Genomic DNA, 16754 nt, shown 5'->3' on the forward strand with positions numbered 1-16754 from the left:
ACTAGGGGGCACCAATGGGCCTTGTGCTGCCGTACAGTGTTTTACTCACTAGGGGGCACCAATGGGCCTTGTGCTGCCGTACATTGGTCTACTCAGTAGGGGGCACTGTGGAAAACTATAAGCTTTGCCTTACTAAATTGACTTTCTAATACACTTAAACCATAAAGCTGACCATATTAATGTAGAAATATTGAACCATTATAGAAGCAAAGCATGATGGAATAAGTTGACCATGTTAGCTAACCAACTGAATTTAATGAGAAGCTTGGAGTGTACACTTTCCCAGCAAAGACACTTTCCCAGCAAAGACACACAGAAGGGCTATTGTCTTTGCTTATGAGATAACTGTCTAACTAACAGAAATTAATGACCACATAACCTTGAGACCAAGACAGTCTCGACTGATAAGGGAGCTGTGTTGCTAAAGCAACGTACCTTTCCCAGATCCTGTGAGAGGCCACCGAGGGGGATGGGGGCCTGGGGGTTGGGTCCCTATTTTTGATTGACTAAAACACTTGAACCAATGAGATTGTACATGTACGCCTATATTCAATGATAGACAAACATTACTAAAGTAAGTGTTGAAAAAGAAAGCTAAATCCTTTGTCTTTCGAAGTCATAGCCTCAACCTTTGATTGAGGTGGACTTCCCTTGTATACAAGCTTCTTGGTAATAAATTCTTACTTGTCTGAAAATAAGTGTTTTGGAGTTAATGCATTGTGTATAATAGGTAATTAAGTTTTTTTCGACAGCACCAATGGGCCCTGTGCTGCAGTACAGTGTTTTACTCACTAGGGGGCACCAGTGCGCCCTGTACTTCCATACAGATTTTTTTGCTCACTCGGGCGCCCCAATGTGTCTTGTGCTGCAGTGCAGTGTTTTACTCACTAGGGGACACCAATTGGCCCTGTGCTGCCTCACAGTGTTTCACCCACGAGGGGGATCCAGTGGGCCCTGTGCTGCAGTACAGTTTTTCAATCAGTCAGGGGCACCAGTGCAACCTGTGCTGCAGTACAGTGTATAACTCACTAGGGGGCTCCAGTGGGCCCTGTGCTGCCATACAGTGTTTTACACACTAGGGGGCTCCAGTGGGCCCTGTACTGCAGTGCAGTGTTTTACACACTAGGGGTCACCCACTGGGCCCTGTGCTGCAGTACAGTGTGTTACTCACTAGGGGGCTCCAGTGGGCCCTGTGCTGCAGTACAGTGTTTTACACACTAGGAGGCACCAGTGGGCACTGTGCTCCAGTACAGTGTTTTACACACTAGGGGCACTAGTGGGCACTGTGCTGCCGTACATTGTTTTTCTCACGAGGGGGCACCAGTGGGCCGTATGCTGCAGTACAGTGTTTTAATCACTAGGGGGGACAAATGAACCCAGTGCTGCCGTACATTGTTTTACTCAGAAGGGGGCACCAGTGGAACCTATACTGCTGTACAGTGTTTTACTCTCTGGGGGGCACCAATGGGCCCTGTGCTGCACTACAGTGGTTTACTCACTAGGGGCACGAGTGGGCACTGTGCTGCCGTAGAGTGTTTTACTCACTAGGGGGCACCAATGGGCCCTGTGCTGCCGTGCAGTGTTTTACTAACTGGGGGGCACCAATGGGCCCTGTGCTGCAGTACAGTGTTTTACTCACTAGGGGCACGAGTGGGCACTGTGCTGCCGTAGAGTGTTTTACTCACTAGGGGGCACCAACGGGCCCTGTGCTACCGTACAGTGTTTTACTCAATAGGGGGCACCATGGGCCCTGTGCTGCCGTACAGTGCTTTACTCACCAGGGAGCTCCAGTGGGCCCTGTGCTGCCGTACAGTGTTTTACTCAATAGGGGGCACCAATGGGCCCTGTGCTGCAGTACAGTGTTTTACTCACTAGGGGGCACCAATGGGCCCTGTGCTACCGTACAGTGTTTTACTCAGTAGGGGTCACCAATGGGCCCTGTGCCACCGTACAGTGTTTTACTCTGTACGGGGCACCAATGGGCCCTGTGCTGCCGTACAGTGCTTTACTCACTAGGGGGCACCAGTGGGCCCTGTACTGCCATACAGTTTTTTGCTCATTCGGGCGCTCCAATATGTCTTGTGCTGCAGTACAGTGTTTTACTCACTAGGGGCACCAGTGGGCACTGTGCTGCAGTGCATTGTTTTATTCACTGGGAAATCCAGTGGGCGCTGTGCTGCCACACATTGTTTTGCTCACTAGGGGGCTCCAGTGGGCCCTGTGCTGAGGTTCAGGGTTTTACACACTAGGGGGTACCAGTGAGCCCTGTGCTCCAGTACAGTGTTTTACTCATTGGAGGCAATCCAGTGGGCCATGTGCTGCCGTACTTTGTTTTTCTCACGAGGGGGCACCAGTGGGCCGTATGCTGCAGTACAGTGTTTTAATCACTAGGGGGCACAAATGAACCCAGTGCTGCCGTAGAGTGTTTAACTCACTAGGGGGCACCAATGGGCCCTGTGCTGCCGTACAGTGTTTTACTCACTGGGGGGCACCAATGGGCCCTGTGCTGCAGTACAGTGTTTTACTCGCTAGGGGCACAAGTGGGCACTGTGCTGCCGTAGAGTGTTTTACTCACCAGGGAGCTCCAGTGGGCCCTGTGCTGCCGTAGAGTGTTTTACTCAGTAGGTGGCACCAGTGGGCACTGTGCTGCCGTACAGTGCTTTACTCACTACGGGGCACCAATGGGCCCTGTGCTGCAGTACAGTGTTTTACTCAGTAGGGGGCACCAATGGGGCCTGTGCTGCAGTACAGTGCTTTACTCACTACGGGGCACCAATGGGCCCTGTGCTGCAGTACAGTGTTTTACTCAGTAGGGGGCACCAATGGGGCCTGTGCTGCAGTACAGTGCTTTACTCACTAGGGGGCACCAGTGAGCCCTGTACTGTCAGACAGTTTTTTGCTCATTCGGGCGCTCCAATATGTCTTGTGCTGCAGTGCAGTGTTTTACTCACTAGGGGACACCAGTTGGCCCTGTGCTGCCGTTCAGTGTTTTACTCACTAGGGGGCACCAATGGGCCCTGTGCTGCAGTGCATTGTTTTACTCACTGGGCAATCCAGTGGGCGCTGTGCTGCCGCACATTGTTTTGCTCACTAGGGGGCTCTAGTGGGCCCTCTGCTGAGGTGCAGGGTTTTACACACTAGGGGGTACCAGTGAGCACTGTGCTCCAGTTCAGTGTTTTACTCACTAGGGGGCACCAATGGGCCCTGTGCTGCAGTGCAGTGATTTACCCACTGGGGGAACCAGTGGGCACTGTGCCGCAGTACAGTGTTTTACTCACTAGGGTACACCAATTGGCCCTTTGCTGCCTCGCAGTGTTTTTACCCACGAGGGGGCTCCAGTGGGCCATGCGCTGCAGTACAGTGTTTTACTCACTAGGGGGCACAAGTGGGGCCAGTTCTGCCGTACAGTGGTTTACTCAGTAGGGGGCACCAATGGGCCCTGTGCTGCAGTACAATGTTTTACTCACCATGGAGCTCCAGTGGGCCCGGTGCTGCCGTACAGTGTTTTACTCACTAGGGGGCACCAATGGGCCCTGTGCTGCCGTACAGTGGTTTACTCAGTAGGGGGCACCAATGGGCCCTGTGCTGCAGTACAGTGTTTTACTCAATAGGGGGCACCAGTGGGCCCTGTGCTGCAGTACAGTGTTTTACTCACTGGGGGCACCAGTGGGCACTGTGCCACAGTACAGTGTTTTACCCACTAGGCAACACCAATTGGCCCTGTGTTGCCTCACAGTGTTTTAACTACGAGGGGGTTCCAGTGGGCCCTGTGCTGCTGTACATTGTTTACCTCACTGGGCAATATAGTGGGCCATGTGCTGCCGTACAGTGTTTACTCACGAGGAGGCACCATTGGGCCCTGTGCTGCAGTGCATTTTTTTACTCACTGGGGAATCCAGTGGGGCCTGTGCTGCGGTGCATTGTTTTACTCAGTGGGCAATCGAGTGGGCCCTGTGCTGCCGCACATTGTTTTACTCACCAGGGGGCTCCAGTGGGCCCGGTGCTGAGGTGCAGGGTTTTACACACTAGGGGGTACCAGTGAGCCCTGTGCTCCAGTACAGTGTTTTACTCATTGGAGGCAATCCAGTGGGCCCTGTGCTGCCGTACTTTGTCTTTCTCACGAGGGGGCACCAGTGGGCCCTATGCTGCAGTACAGTGTTTTAGTCACTAGGGGGCACAAATGAACCCAGTGCTGCCGAACATTGTTTTACTCAGAAGGGGGCACCAATGGGCCCTGTGCTGCCGTACAGTGGTTTACTCAGGAGGGGGCACCAATGGGCCCTGTGCTGCAGTACCGTGTTTTACACACCATGGGGCTCCAGTGAGCCCTGTGCTGAGGTACAGTGTTTTACTCACTGCGGGACTCCAGTGGGCCCTGTACTGCAGTACAGTGTTTTACTGACTTGGGGTATCCAGTGGGCTCTTTGCTGAGGTACAGTGTTTTACTCACGAGAGGGATCCAGTGGGATCTGTGCTGAGGTACAGTGCTTTACTCACTAGGGGGCTCCAGTGGGCACTGTGCTGCACTGCAGTTTTTTACACACTATGGGGCTCCAGTGGGCCCAGTGCTGCAGTACAGTGTTTTACACACTAGGGGGATCCAGTGGGCACTGTGCTGCAGTACAGTGTTTTACACACTAGGGGGCTCCAGTGGGCACTGTGCTGCAGTGCACTGTTTTACACACTAGGAGGATCCAGTGGGCCCTGTGCTGCAGTACATTGTTTTACTCACTAGGGGGCACCACTGAACCCTGAGCTGCAGTGCATTGTTTTACTCACTAGGGGCAGTAGTGGGCACTGTGCTGCCGTAGAGTGTAATACTCACAAGGGAGCTCCAGTGGGCCCTGTGCTGCCATAGAGTGTTTTACTCACTAGGGGGCACCAATGGGCCCTGTGCTGCAGTACAGTGTTTTACTCACTAGGGGGCACCAATGGGCCCTGTGCTGCCGTACAGTTTTTTGCTCATTCGGGCGCTCCAATATGTGTTGTGCTGTGTGCAGTGTTTTACTCACTAGGGGACACCAGTTGGACATGTGCTGCAGTGCATTGTTTTACTCACTGCGGAATCCAATGGGCCCTGTGCTGCCGTACAGTGTTTTACTCACTAGGGGGCTCCAGTGGGCCCTGTGCTGCCATACAGTGTTTTACTCACTAGGGGGCTCCAGTGGTCCCTGTGCTGCAGTGCATTGTTTTACTCAGTGGGCAATCGAGTGGGCCCTGTGCTGCTGCACATTGTTTTACTCACCAGGGGGCTCCAGTGGGCCCTGTGCTGAGGTGCAGGGTTTTACACACTAGGGGGTACCAGTGAGCCCTGTGCTCCAGTACAGTGTTTTACTCATTGGAGGCAATCCAGTGGGCCATGTGCTGCCGTACTTTGTCTTTCTCACGAGGGGGCACCAGTGGGCCCTATGCTGCAGTACAGTGTTTTAATCACTAGGGGGCACAAATGAACCCAGTGCTGCCGTACATTGTTTTACTCAGAAGGGGGCACCAATGGGCCCTGTGCTGCCGTACAGTGGTTTACTCAGTAGGGGGCACCAATGGGCCCTGTGCTGCAGTACAGTGTTTTACTCACTAGGGGGCACCAGTGGGCCCTGTACTGCCATACAGATTTTTTGCTCACTCGAGCGCCCCAATATGTCTTGTGGTGCAGTGCAGTGTTTTACTCACTAGGGGACACCAATTGGCCCTGTGCTGCCTCACAGTGTTTTACCCACGAGGGTGATCCAGTGGGCCCTGTGCTGCAGTACAGTTTTTTTAATCAGTCAGGGGCACCAGTGCAACCTGTGCTGCAGTACAGTGTATAACTCACTAGGGGGTTCCAGTGGGCCCTGTGCTGCCATACAGTGTTTTACTCACTAGGGGGCTCCAGTGGTCCCTGTGCTGCAGTGCATTCTTTTACTCACTGGGTAATCCAATGGGCCCTGTGCTGCCGTACAGTGTTTTACTCAATAGGGGGCACAATTGGGCCCTGTGCTGCAGTACAGTGTTTTACTGACTCGGGGTCTCCAGTGGGCTCTTTGCTGAGGTACACTGTTTTACTCACTAGAGGGATCCAGTGGGATCTGTGCTGAGTTACAGTGCGTTACGTACTAGGGGGCTCCAGTGGGCACTGTGCTGCAGTGCAATGTTTTACTCACTCGGGGGCACCATTGGGACCTGTGCGGCAGTACAGTGTTTTACTCACCAGGGAGCTCCAGTGGGCACTGTGCTGCCGTACAGTGTTTTACTCACTAGGGAGCACCAATGGGCCCTGTGCTGCAGTACAGTGTTTTACTCACTGGGGCACCAATGGGCCCTGTGCTGCAGTACAGTGTTTTACTCACTGGGGGCACCAATGGGCCCTGTGCTGCAGTACAGTGTTTTACTCACTGGGGGACTCCAGTGGGCCCTGTACTGCAGTACAGTGTTTTACTGACTCGGGGTCTCCAGTGGGCTCTTTGCTGAGGTACAGTGTTTTACTCACTAGAGGGATCCTGTGGGATCTGTGCTGAGGTACAGTGCTTTACTCACTAGGGGGCTCCAGTGGGCACTGTGCTGCAGTGCAGTGTTTTACTCACTAGGGGGCACCATTGGGACCTGTGCTGCAGTACAGTGTTTTACTCACTGGGGCACCAATGGGCCCTGTGCTGCAGTACAGTGTTTTACACACCAGGGGGCTCCAGTGAGCCCTGCGCTGAGGTACAGTATTTTACTCACTGGGGGACTCCAGTGGGCCCTGTACTGCAGAACAGTGTTTTACTGACTTGTGGTCTCCAGTGGGCTCTTTGCTGAGGTACAGTGTTTTACTCACTAGAGGGATCCAGTGGGCACTGTGCTGCAGTACAGTGTTTTACACACTAGGGGGCTCCAGTGGGCCCTGTACTGCAGTGCAGTGTTTTACATACTAGGGGGCACCACTGAGCCCTGAGCTGCAGTGCAGTGTTTTACTCACTAGGGGCACTAGTGGGCACAGTGCTGCCGTAGAGAGTTTTACTCACTAGGGGGCACCAATGGGCCCTGTGCTGCAGTACAGTGTTTTACTCTCTGGGGGGCACCATTGGGCCCTGTGCTGCCGTACAGTGCTTTACTCACCAGGGAGCTCCAGTGGGCCCTGTGCTGCCGTACAGTGTTTTACTCAACAGGGGGCACCAATGGGCCCTGTGCTGCAGTACAGTGTTTTACTCATTAGGCGGCACCAATGGGCCCTGTGCTGCAGTACAGTGTTTTACTCACTGGGGGCACCAATGGGCCCTGTGCTGCAGTACAGCGTTTTACACACCAGGGGGCTCCAGTGAGCCCTGTGCTGAGGTAGTGTTTTACTCACTGGGGGACTCCAGTGGGCCCTGTACTGCAGTACAGTGTTTTACACACCAGGGGGCTCCAGTGAGCCCTGTGCTGAGGTACAGTGTTTTACTCACTGGGGGACTCCAGTGGGCCCTGTACTGCAGTACAGTGTTTTACTGACTTGTGGTCTCCAGTGGGCTCTTTGCTGAGGTACAGTGTTTTACTCACTGGAGGGATCCAGTGGGATCTGTGCTGAGGTACAGTGCTTTACTCACTAGGGGGCTCCAGTGGGCCCTGTACTGCAGTGCAGTGTTTTACATACTAGGGGGCACCACTGAGCCCTGAGCTGCAGTGCAGTGTTTTACTCACTAGGGGCACTAGTGGGCACAGTGCTGCCGTAGAGAGTTTTACTCACTAGGGGGCACCAGTGGGCCCTGTGCTGCAGTACAGTGTTTTACTCACTAGGCGGCTCCAGTGGGCCCTGTGCTGCAGTACAGTGTTTTACACACTAGGGGGCTCCAGTGGGCCCTGTGCTGCAGTACATTGTTTTACTCACTAGGGGGCACCACTGAGCCCTGAGCTGCAGTGCAGTGTTTTACTCACTAGGGGCACTAGTGGGCACTGTGCTGCCGTAGAGTGTTTCACTCACTAGGGGGCACCAATGGGCCCTGTGCTGCAGTACAGTGTTTTACTCAGAAGGGGGCACCAGTGGAACCTATACTGCCGTACAGTGTTTTACTCTCTGGGGGGCACCAATGGGCCCTGTGCTGCCGTGCAGTGTTTTACTTACTGGGGGGCACCAATGGGCCCTGTGCTGCAGTACAGTGTTTTACTCACTAGGGGCACGAGTGGGCACTGTGCTGCCGTAGAGTGTTTTACTCACTAGGGGGCACCAACGGGGCCTGTGCTACCGTACAGTGTTTTACTCAATAGGAGGCACCATTGGGCCCTGTGCTGCCGTACAGTGCTTTACTCACCAGGGAGCTCCAGTGGGCCCTGTGCTGCCGTACAGTGTTTTACTCAACAGGGGGCACCAATGGGCCCTGTGCTGCAGTACAGTATTTTACTCACTAGGCGGCACCAATGGGCCCTGTGCTACCGTACAGTGTTTTACTCAGTAGGGGTCATCAATGGGCCCTGTGCCACCGTACAGTGTTTTACTCTGTAGGGGGCACCAATGGGCCCTGTGCTGCAGTACAGTGTTTTACTCGCTAGGGGCACAAGTTGGCACTGTGCTGCCATAGAGTGTTTTACTCGCTAGGGGCACAAGAGAGCACTGTGCTGCCGTAGAGTGTTTTACTCACCAGGGAGCTCCAGTGGGCCCTGTGCTGCCGTAAAGTGTTTTACTCAGTAGGTGGCACCAGTGGGCACTGTGCTGCCGTACAGTGCTTTACTCACGACGGGGCACCAATGGGCCCTGTGCTGCAGTGCAGTGTTTTACTCAGTAGGGGGCACCATTGGGGCCTGTGCAGTACAGTGCTTTACTCACTAGGGGGCACCAGTGAGCCCTGTACTGTCAGACAGTTTTTTGCTCAATCGGGCGCTCCAATATGTCTTGTGCTGCAGTGCAGTGTTTTACTCACTAGGGGACACCAGTTGGCCCTGTGCTGCAGTACAGTGTTTTACTCACTAGGGGGCACCAATGGGCCCTGTGCTGCAGTACAGTGTTTTACTCACGAGGGGGCTCCAGTGGGCCATGTGCCGCAGTACAGTGTTTTACTCACTAGGGGCACCAGTGGGCACTGTGCTGCCGTACAGTGTTTTACTCACTAGGGGGCACCAATGGGCCCTGTGCTGCAGTACAGTGTTTTACTCACGAGGGTGCTCCAGTGGGCCATGTGCCGCAGTACAGTGTTTTACTCACTAGGGGGCAAAAGTGGGGCCTGTGCTGCCGTACAGTGTTTTACTCACTCGGGGGGCACAAGTGGGGCCTGTTCTGCCGTACAGTGTTTTACTCACTAGGGGGCACCAATGGGCCTTGTGCTGCCGTACAGTGTTTTACTCACTAGGGGGCACCAATGGGCCTTGTGCTGCCGTACATTGGTCTACTCAGTAGGGGGCACTGTGGAAAACTATAAGCTTTGCCTTACTAAATTGACTTTCTAATACACTTAAACCATAAAGCTGACCATATTAATGTAGAAATATTGAACCATTATAGAAGCAAAGCATGATGGAATAAGTTGACCATGTTAGCTAACCAGCTGAATTTATTGAGAAGCTTGGAGTGTACACTTTCCCAGCAAAGACACTTTCCCAGCAAAGACACAAAGAAGTGTCTTTGCTTATGAGATAACTGTCCAACTAACAGAAATTAATGACCACATAACCTTGAGACCAAGACAGTCTCGACTGATAAGGGAGCTGTGTTGCTAAAGCAACGTACCTTTCCCAGATCCTGTGAGATGCCACCGAGGGGGATGGGGGCCTGGGGGTTGGGTCCCTATTTTTGATTGACTAAAACACTTGAACCAATGAGATTGTACATGTACGCCTATATTCAATGATAGACAAACATTACTAAAGTAAGTGTTGAAAAAGAAAGCTAAATCCTTTGTCTTTCGAAGTCATAGCCTCAACCTTTGATTGAGGTGGACTTCCCTTGTATACAAGCTTCTTGGTAATAAATTCTTACTTGTCTGAAAATAAGTGTTTTGGAGTTAATGCATTGTGTATAATAGGTAATTAAGTTTTTTTCGACAGCACCAATGGGCCCTGTGCTGCAGTACAGTGTTTTACTCACTAGGGGGCACCAGTGCGCCCTGTACTTCCATACAGATTTTTTTGCTCACTCGGGCGCCCCAATGTGTCTTGTGCTGCAGTGCAGTGTTTTACTCACTAGGGGACACCAATTGGCCCTGTGCTGCCTCACAGTGTTTCACCCACGAGGGGGATCCAGTGGGCCCTGTGCTGCAGTACAGTTTTTCAATCAGTCAGGGGCACCAGTGCAACCTGTGCTGCAGTACAGTGTATAACTCACTAGGGGGCTCCAGTGGGCCCTGTGCTGCCATACAGTGTTTTACACACTAGGGGGCTCCAGTGGGCCCTGTACTGCAGTGCAGTGTTTTACACACTAGGGGTCACCCACTGGGCCCTGTGCTGCAGTACAGTGTGTTACTCACTAGGGGGCTCCAGTGGGCCCTGTGCTGCAGTACAGTGTTTTACACACTAGGAGGCACCAGTGGGCACTGTGCTCCAGTACAGTGTTTTACACACTAGGGGCACTAGTGGGCACTGTGCTGCCGTACTTTGTTTTTCTCACGAGGGGGCACCAGTGGGCCGTATGCTGCAGTACAGTGTTTTAATCACTAGGGGGGACAAATGAACCCAGTGCTGCCGTACATTGTTTTACTCAGAAGGGGGCACCAGTGGAACCTATACTGCTGTACAGTGTTTTACTCTCTGGGGGGCACCAATGGGCCCTGTGCTGCACTACAGTGGTTTACTCACTAGGGGCACGAGTGGGCACTGTGCTGCCGTAGAGTGTTTTACTCACTAGGGGGCACCAATGGGCCCTGTGCTGCCGTGCAGTGTTTTACTAACTGGGGGGCACCAATGGGCCCTGTGCTGCAGTACAGTGTTTTACTCACTAGGGGCACGAGTGGGCACTGTGCTGCCGTAGAGTGTTTTACTCACTAGGGGGCACCAACGGGCCCTGTGCTACCGTACAGTGTTTTACTCAATAGGGGGCACCATGGGCCCTGTGCTGCCGTACAGTGCTTTACTCACCAGGGAGCTCCAGTGGGCCCTGTGCTGCCGTACAGTGTTTTACTCAATAGGGGGCACCAATGGGCCCTGTGCTGCAGTACATTGTTTTACTCACTAGGGGGCACCACTGAACCCTGAGCTGCAGTGCATTGTTTTACTCACTAGGGGCAGTAGTGGGCACTGTGCTGCCGTAGAGTGTAATACTCACAAGGGAGCTCCAGTGGGCCCTGTGCTGCCATAGAGTGTTTTACTCACTAGGGGGCACCAATGGGCCCTGTGCTGCAGTACAGTGTTTTACTCACTAGGGGGCACCAATGGGCCCTGTGCTGCCGTACAGTTTTTTGCTCATTCGGGCGCTCCAATATGTGTTGTGCTGTGTGCAGTGTTTTACTCACTAGGGGACACCAGTTGGACATGTGCTGCAGTGCATTGTTTTACTCACTGCGGAATCCAATGGGCCCTGTGCTGCCGTACAGTGTTTTACTCACTAGGGGGCTCCAGTGGGCCCTGTGCTGCCATACAGTGTTTTACTCACTAGGGGGCTCCAGTGGTCCCTGTGCTGCAGTGCATTGTTTTACTCAGTGGGCAATCGAGTGGGCCCTGTGCTGCTGCACATTGTTTTACTCACCAGGGGGCTCCAGTGGGCCCTGTGCTGAGGTGCAGGGTTTTACACACTAGGGGGTACCAGTGAGCCCTGTGCTCCAGTACAGTGTTTTACTCATTGGAGGCAATCCAGTGGGCCATGTGCTGCCGTACTTTGTCTTTCTCACGAGGGGGCACCAGTGGGCCCTATGCTGCAGTACAGTGTTTTAATCACTAGGGGGCACAAATGAACCCAGTGCTGCCGTACATTGTTTTACTCAGAAGGGGGCACCAATGGGCCCTGTGCTGCCGTACAGTGGTTTACTCAGTAGGGGGCACCAATGGGCCCTGTGCTGCAGTACAGTGTTTTACTCACTAGGGGGCACCAGTGGGCCCTGTACTGCCATACAGATTTTTTGCTCACTCGAGCGCCCCAATATGTCTTGTGGTGCAGTGCAGTGTTTTACTCACTAGGGGACACCAATTGGCCCTGTGCTGCCTCACAGTGTTTTACCCACGAGGGTGATCCAGTGGGCCCTGTGCTGCAGTACAGTTTTTTTAATCAGTCAGGGGCACCAGTGCAACCTGTGCTGCAGTACAGTGTATAACTCACTAGGGGGTTCCAGTGGGCCCTGTGCTGCCATACAGTGTTTTACTCACTAGGGGGCTCCAGTGGTCCCTGTGCTGCAGTGCATTCTTTTACTCACTGGGTAATCCAATGGGCCCTGTGCTGCCGTACAGTGTTTTACTCAATAGGGGGCACAATTGGGCCCTGTGCTGCAGTACAGTGTTTTACTGACTCGGGGTCTCCAGTGGGCTCTTTGCTGAGGTACACTGTTTTACTCACTAGAGGGATCCAGTGGGATCTGTGCTGAGTTACAGTGCGTTACGTACTAGGGGGCTCCAGTGGGCACTGTGCTGCAGTGCAATGTTTTACTCACTCGGGGGCACCATTGGGACCTGTGCGGCAGTACAGTGTTTTACTCACCAGGGAGCTCCAGTGGGCACTGTGCTGCCGTACAGTGTTTTACTCACTAGGGAGCACCAATGGGCCCTGTGCTGCAGTACAGTGTTTTACTCACTGGGGCACCAATGGGCCCTGTGCTGCAGTACAGTGTTTTACTCACTGGGGGCACCAATGGGCCCTGTGCTGCAGTACAGTGTTTTACTCACTGGGGGACTCCAGTGGGCCCTGTACTGCAGTACAGTGTTTTACTGACTCGGGGTCTCCAGTGGGCTCTTTGCTGAGGTACAGTGTTTTACTCACTAGAGGGATCCTGTGGGATCTGTGCTGAGGTACAGTGCTTTACTCACTAGGGGGCTCCAGTGGGCACTGTGCTGCAGTGCAGTGTTTTACTCACTAGGGGGCACCATTGGGACCTGTGCTGCAGTACAGTGTTTTACTCACTGGGGCACCAATGGGCCCTGTGCTGCAGTACAGTGTTTTACACACCAGGGGGCTCCAGTGAGCCCTGCGCTGAGGTACAGTATTTTACTCACTGGGGGACTCCAGTGGGCCCTGTACTGCAGAACAGTGTTTTACTGACTTGTGGTCTCCAGTGGGCTCTTTGCTGAGGTACAGTGTTTTACTCACTAGAGGGATCCAGTGGGCACTGTGCTGCAGTACAGTGTTTTACACACTAGGGGGCTCCAGTGGGCCCTGTACTGCAGTGCAGTGTTTTACATACTAGGGGGCACCACTGAGCCCTGAGCTGCAGTGCAGTGTTTTACTCACTAGGGGCACTAGTGGGCACAGTGCTGCCGTAGAGAGTTTTACTCACTAGGGGGCACCAATGGGCCCTGTGCTGCAGTACAGTGTTTTACTCTCTGGGGGGCACCATTGGGCCCTGTGCTGCCGTACAGTGCTTTACTCACCAGGGAGCTCCAGTGGGCCCTGTGCTGCCGTACAGTGTTTTACTCAACAGGGGGCACCAATGGGCCCTGTGCTGCAGTACAGTGTTTTACTCATTAGGCGGCACCAATGGGCCCTGTGCTGCAGTACAGTGTTTTACTCACTGGGGGCACCAATGGGCCCTGTGCTGCAGTACAGCGTTTTACACACCAGGGGGCTCCAGTGAGCCCTGTGCTGAGGTAGTGTTTTACTCACTGGGGGACTCCAGTGGGCCCTGTACTGCAGTACAGTGTTTTACACACCAGGGGGCTCCAGTGAGCCCTGTGCTGAGGTACAGTGTTTTACTCACTGGGGGACTCCAGTGGGCCCTGTACTGCAGTACAGTGTTTTACTGACTTGTGGTCTCCAGTGGGCTCTTTGCTGAGGTACAGTGTTTTACTCACTGGAGGGATCCAGTGGGATCTGTGCTGAGGTACAGTGCTTTACTCACTAGGGGGCTCCAGTGGGCCCTGTACTGCAGTGCAGTGTTTTACATACTAGGGGGCACCACTGAGCCCTGAGCTGCAGTGCAGTGTTTTACTCACTAGGGGCACTAGTGGGCACAGTGCTGCCGTAGAGAGTTTTACTCACTAGGGGGCACCAGTGGGCCCTGTGCTGCAGTACAGTGTTTTACTCACTAGGCGGCTCCAGTGGGCCCTGTGCTGCAGTACAGTGTTTTACACACTAGGGGGCTCCAGTGGGCTCTGTGCTGCAGTACATTGTTTTACTCACTAGGGGGCACCACTGAGCCCTGAGCTGCAGTGCAGTGTTTTACTCACTAGGGGCACTAGTGGGCACTGTGCTGCCGTAGAGTGTTTCACTCACTAGGGGGCACCAATGGGCCCTGTGCTGCAGTACAGTGTTTTACTCAGAAGGGGGCACCAGTGGAACCTATACTGCCGTACAGTGTTTTACTCTCTGGGGGGCACCAATGGGCCCTGTGCTGCCGTGCAGTGTTTTACTTACTGGGGGGCACCAATGGGCCCTGTGCTGCAGTACAGTGTTTTACTCACTAGGGGCACGAGTGGGCACTGTGCTGCCGTAGAGTGTTTTACTCACTAGGGGGCACCAACGGGGCCTGTGCTACCGTACAGTGTTTTACTCAATAGGAGGCACCATTGGGCCCTGTGCTGCCGTACAGTGCTTTACTCACCAGGGAGCTCCAGTGGGCCCTGTGCTGCCGTACAGTGTTTTACTCAACAGGGGGCACCAATGGGCCCTGTGCTGCAGTACAGTATTTTACTCACTAGGCGGCACCAATGGGCCCTGTGCTACCGTACAGTGTTTTACTCAGTAGGGGTCATCAATGGGCCCTGTGCCACCGTACAGTGTTTTACTCTGTAGGGGGCACCAATGGGCCCTGTGCTGCAGTACAGTGTTTTACTCGCTAGGGGCACAAGTTGGCACTGTGCTGCCATAGAGTGTTTTACTCGCTAGGGGCACAAGAGAGCACTGTGCTGCCGTAGAGTGTTTTACTCACCAGGGAGCTCCAGTGGGCCCTGTGCTGCCGTAAAGTGTTTTACTCAGTAGGTGGCACCAGTGGGCACTGTGCTGCCGTACAGTGCTTTACTCACGACGGGGCACCAATGGGCCCTGTGCTGCAGTGCAGTGTTTTACTCAGTAGGGGGCACCATTGGGGCCTGTGCAGTACAGTGCTTTACTCACTAGGGGGCACCAGTGAGCCCTGTACTGTCAGACAGTTTTTTGCTCAATCGGGCGCTCCAATATGTCTTGTGCTGCAGTGCAGTGTTTTACTCACTAGGGGACACCAGTTGGCCCTGTGCTGCAGTACAGTGTTTTACTCACTAGGGGGCACCAATGGGCCCTGTGCTGCAGTACAGTGTTTTACTCACGAGGGGGCTCCAGTGGGCCATGTGCCGCAGTACAGTGTTTTACTCACTAGGGGCACCAGTGGGCACTGTGCTGCCGTACAGTGTTTTACTCACTAGGGGGCACCAATGGGCCCTGTGCTGCAGTACAGTGTTTTACTCACGAGGGTGCTCCAGTGGGCCATGTGCCGCAGTACAGTGTTTTACTCACTAGGGGGCAAAAGTGGGGCCTGTGCTGCCGTACAGTGTTTTACTCACTCGGGGGGCACAAGTGGGGCCTGTTCTGCCGTACAGTGTTTTACTCACTAGGGGGCACCAATGGGCCTTGTGCTGCCGTACAGTGTTTTACTCACTAGGGGGCACCAATGGGCCTTGTGCTGCCGTACATTGGTCTACTCAGTAGGGGGCACTGTGGAAAACTATAAGCTTTGCCTTACTAAATTGACTTTCTAATACACTTAAACCATAAAGCTGACCATATTAATGTAGAAATATTGAACCATTATAGAAGCAAAGCATGATGGAATAAGTTGACCATGTTAGCTAACCAGCTGAATTTATTGAGAAGCTTGGAGTGTACACTTTCCCAGCAAAGACACTTTCCCAGCAAAGACACAAAGAAGTGTCTTTGCTTATGAGATAACTGTCCAACTAACAGAAATTAATGACCACATAACCTTGAGACCAAGACAGTCTCGACTGATAAGGGAGCTGTGTTGCTAAAGCAACGTACCTTTCCCAGATCCTGTGAGATGCCACCGAGGGGGATGGGGGCCTGGGGGTTGGGTCCCTATTTTTGATTGACTAAAACACTTGAACCAATGAGATTGTACATGTACGCCTATATTCAATGATAGACAAACATTACTAAAGTAAGTGTTGAAAAAGAAAGCTAAATCCTTTGTCTTTCGAAGTCATAGCCTCAACCTTTGATTGAGGTGGACTTCCCTTGTATACAAGCTTCATGGTAATAAATTCTTACTTGTCTGAAAATAAGTGTTTTGGAGTTAATGCATTGTGTATAATAGGTAATTAAGTTTTTTTCGACAGCACCAATGGGCCCTGTGCTGCAGTACAGTGTTTTACTCACTAGGGGGCACCAGTGCGCCCTGTACTTCCATACAGATTTTTTTGCTCAATCGGGCGCTCCAATATGTCTTGTGCTGCAGTGCAGTGTTTTACTCACTAGGGGACACCAATTGGCCCTGTGCTGCCTCACAGTGTTTCACCCACGAGGGGGATCCAGTGGGCCCTGTGCTGCAGTACAGTTTTTCAATCAGTCAGGGGCACCAGTGCAACCTGTGCTGCAGTACAGTGTATAACTCACTAGGGGGCTCCAGTGGGCCCTGTGCTGCCATACAGCGTTTTACACACTAGGGGGCTCCAGTGGGCCCTGTACTGCAGTGCAGTGTTTTACACACTAGGGGTCACCCAGTGGGCCCTGTGCTGCAGTACAGTGTGTTACTCACTAGGGGGCT

This window comes from Heptranchias perlo, unplaced genomic scaffold, assembly GCF_035084215.1.
Source record: "Heptranchias perlo isolate sHepPer1 unplaced genomic scaffold, sHepPer1.hap1 HAP1_SCAFFOLD_281, whole genome shotgun sequence".
Lineage (NCBI taxonomy): Eukaryota > Metazoa > Chordata > Chondrichthyes > Hexanchiformes > Hexanchidae > Heptranchias > Heptranchias perlo.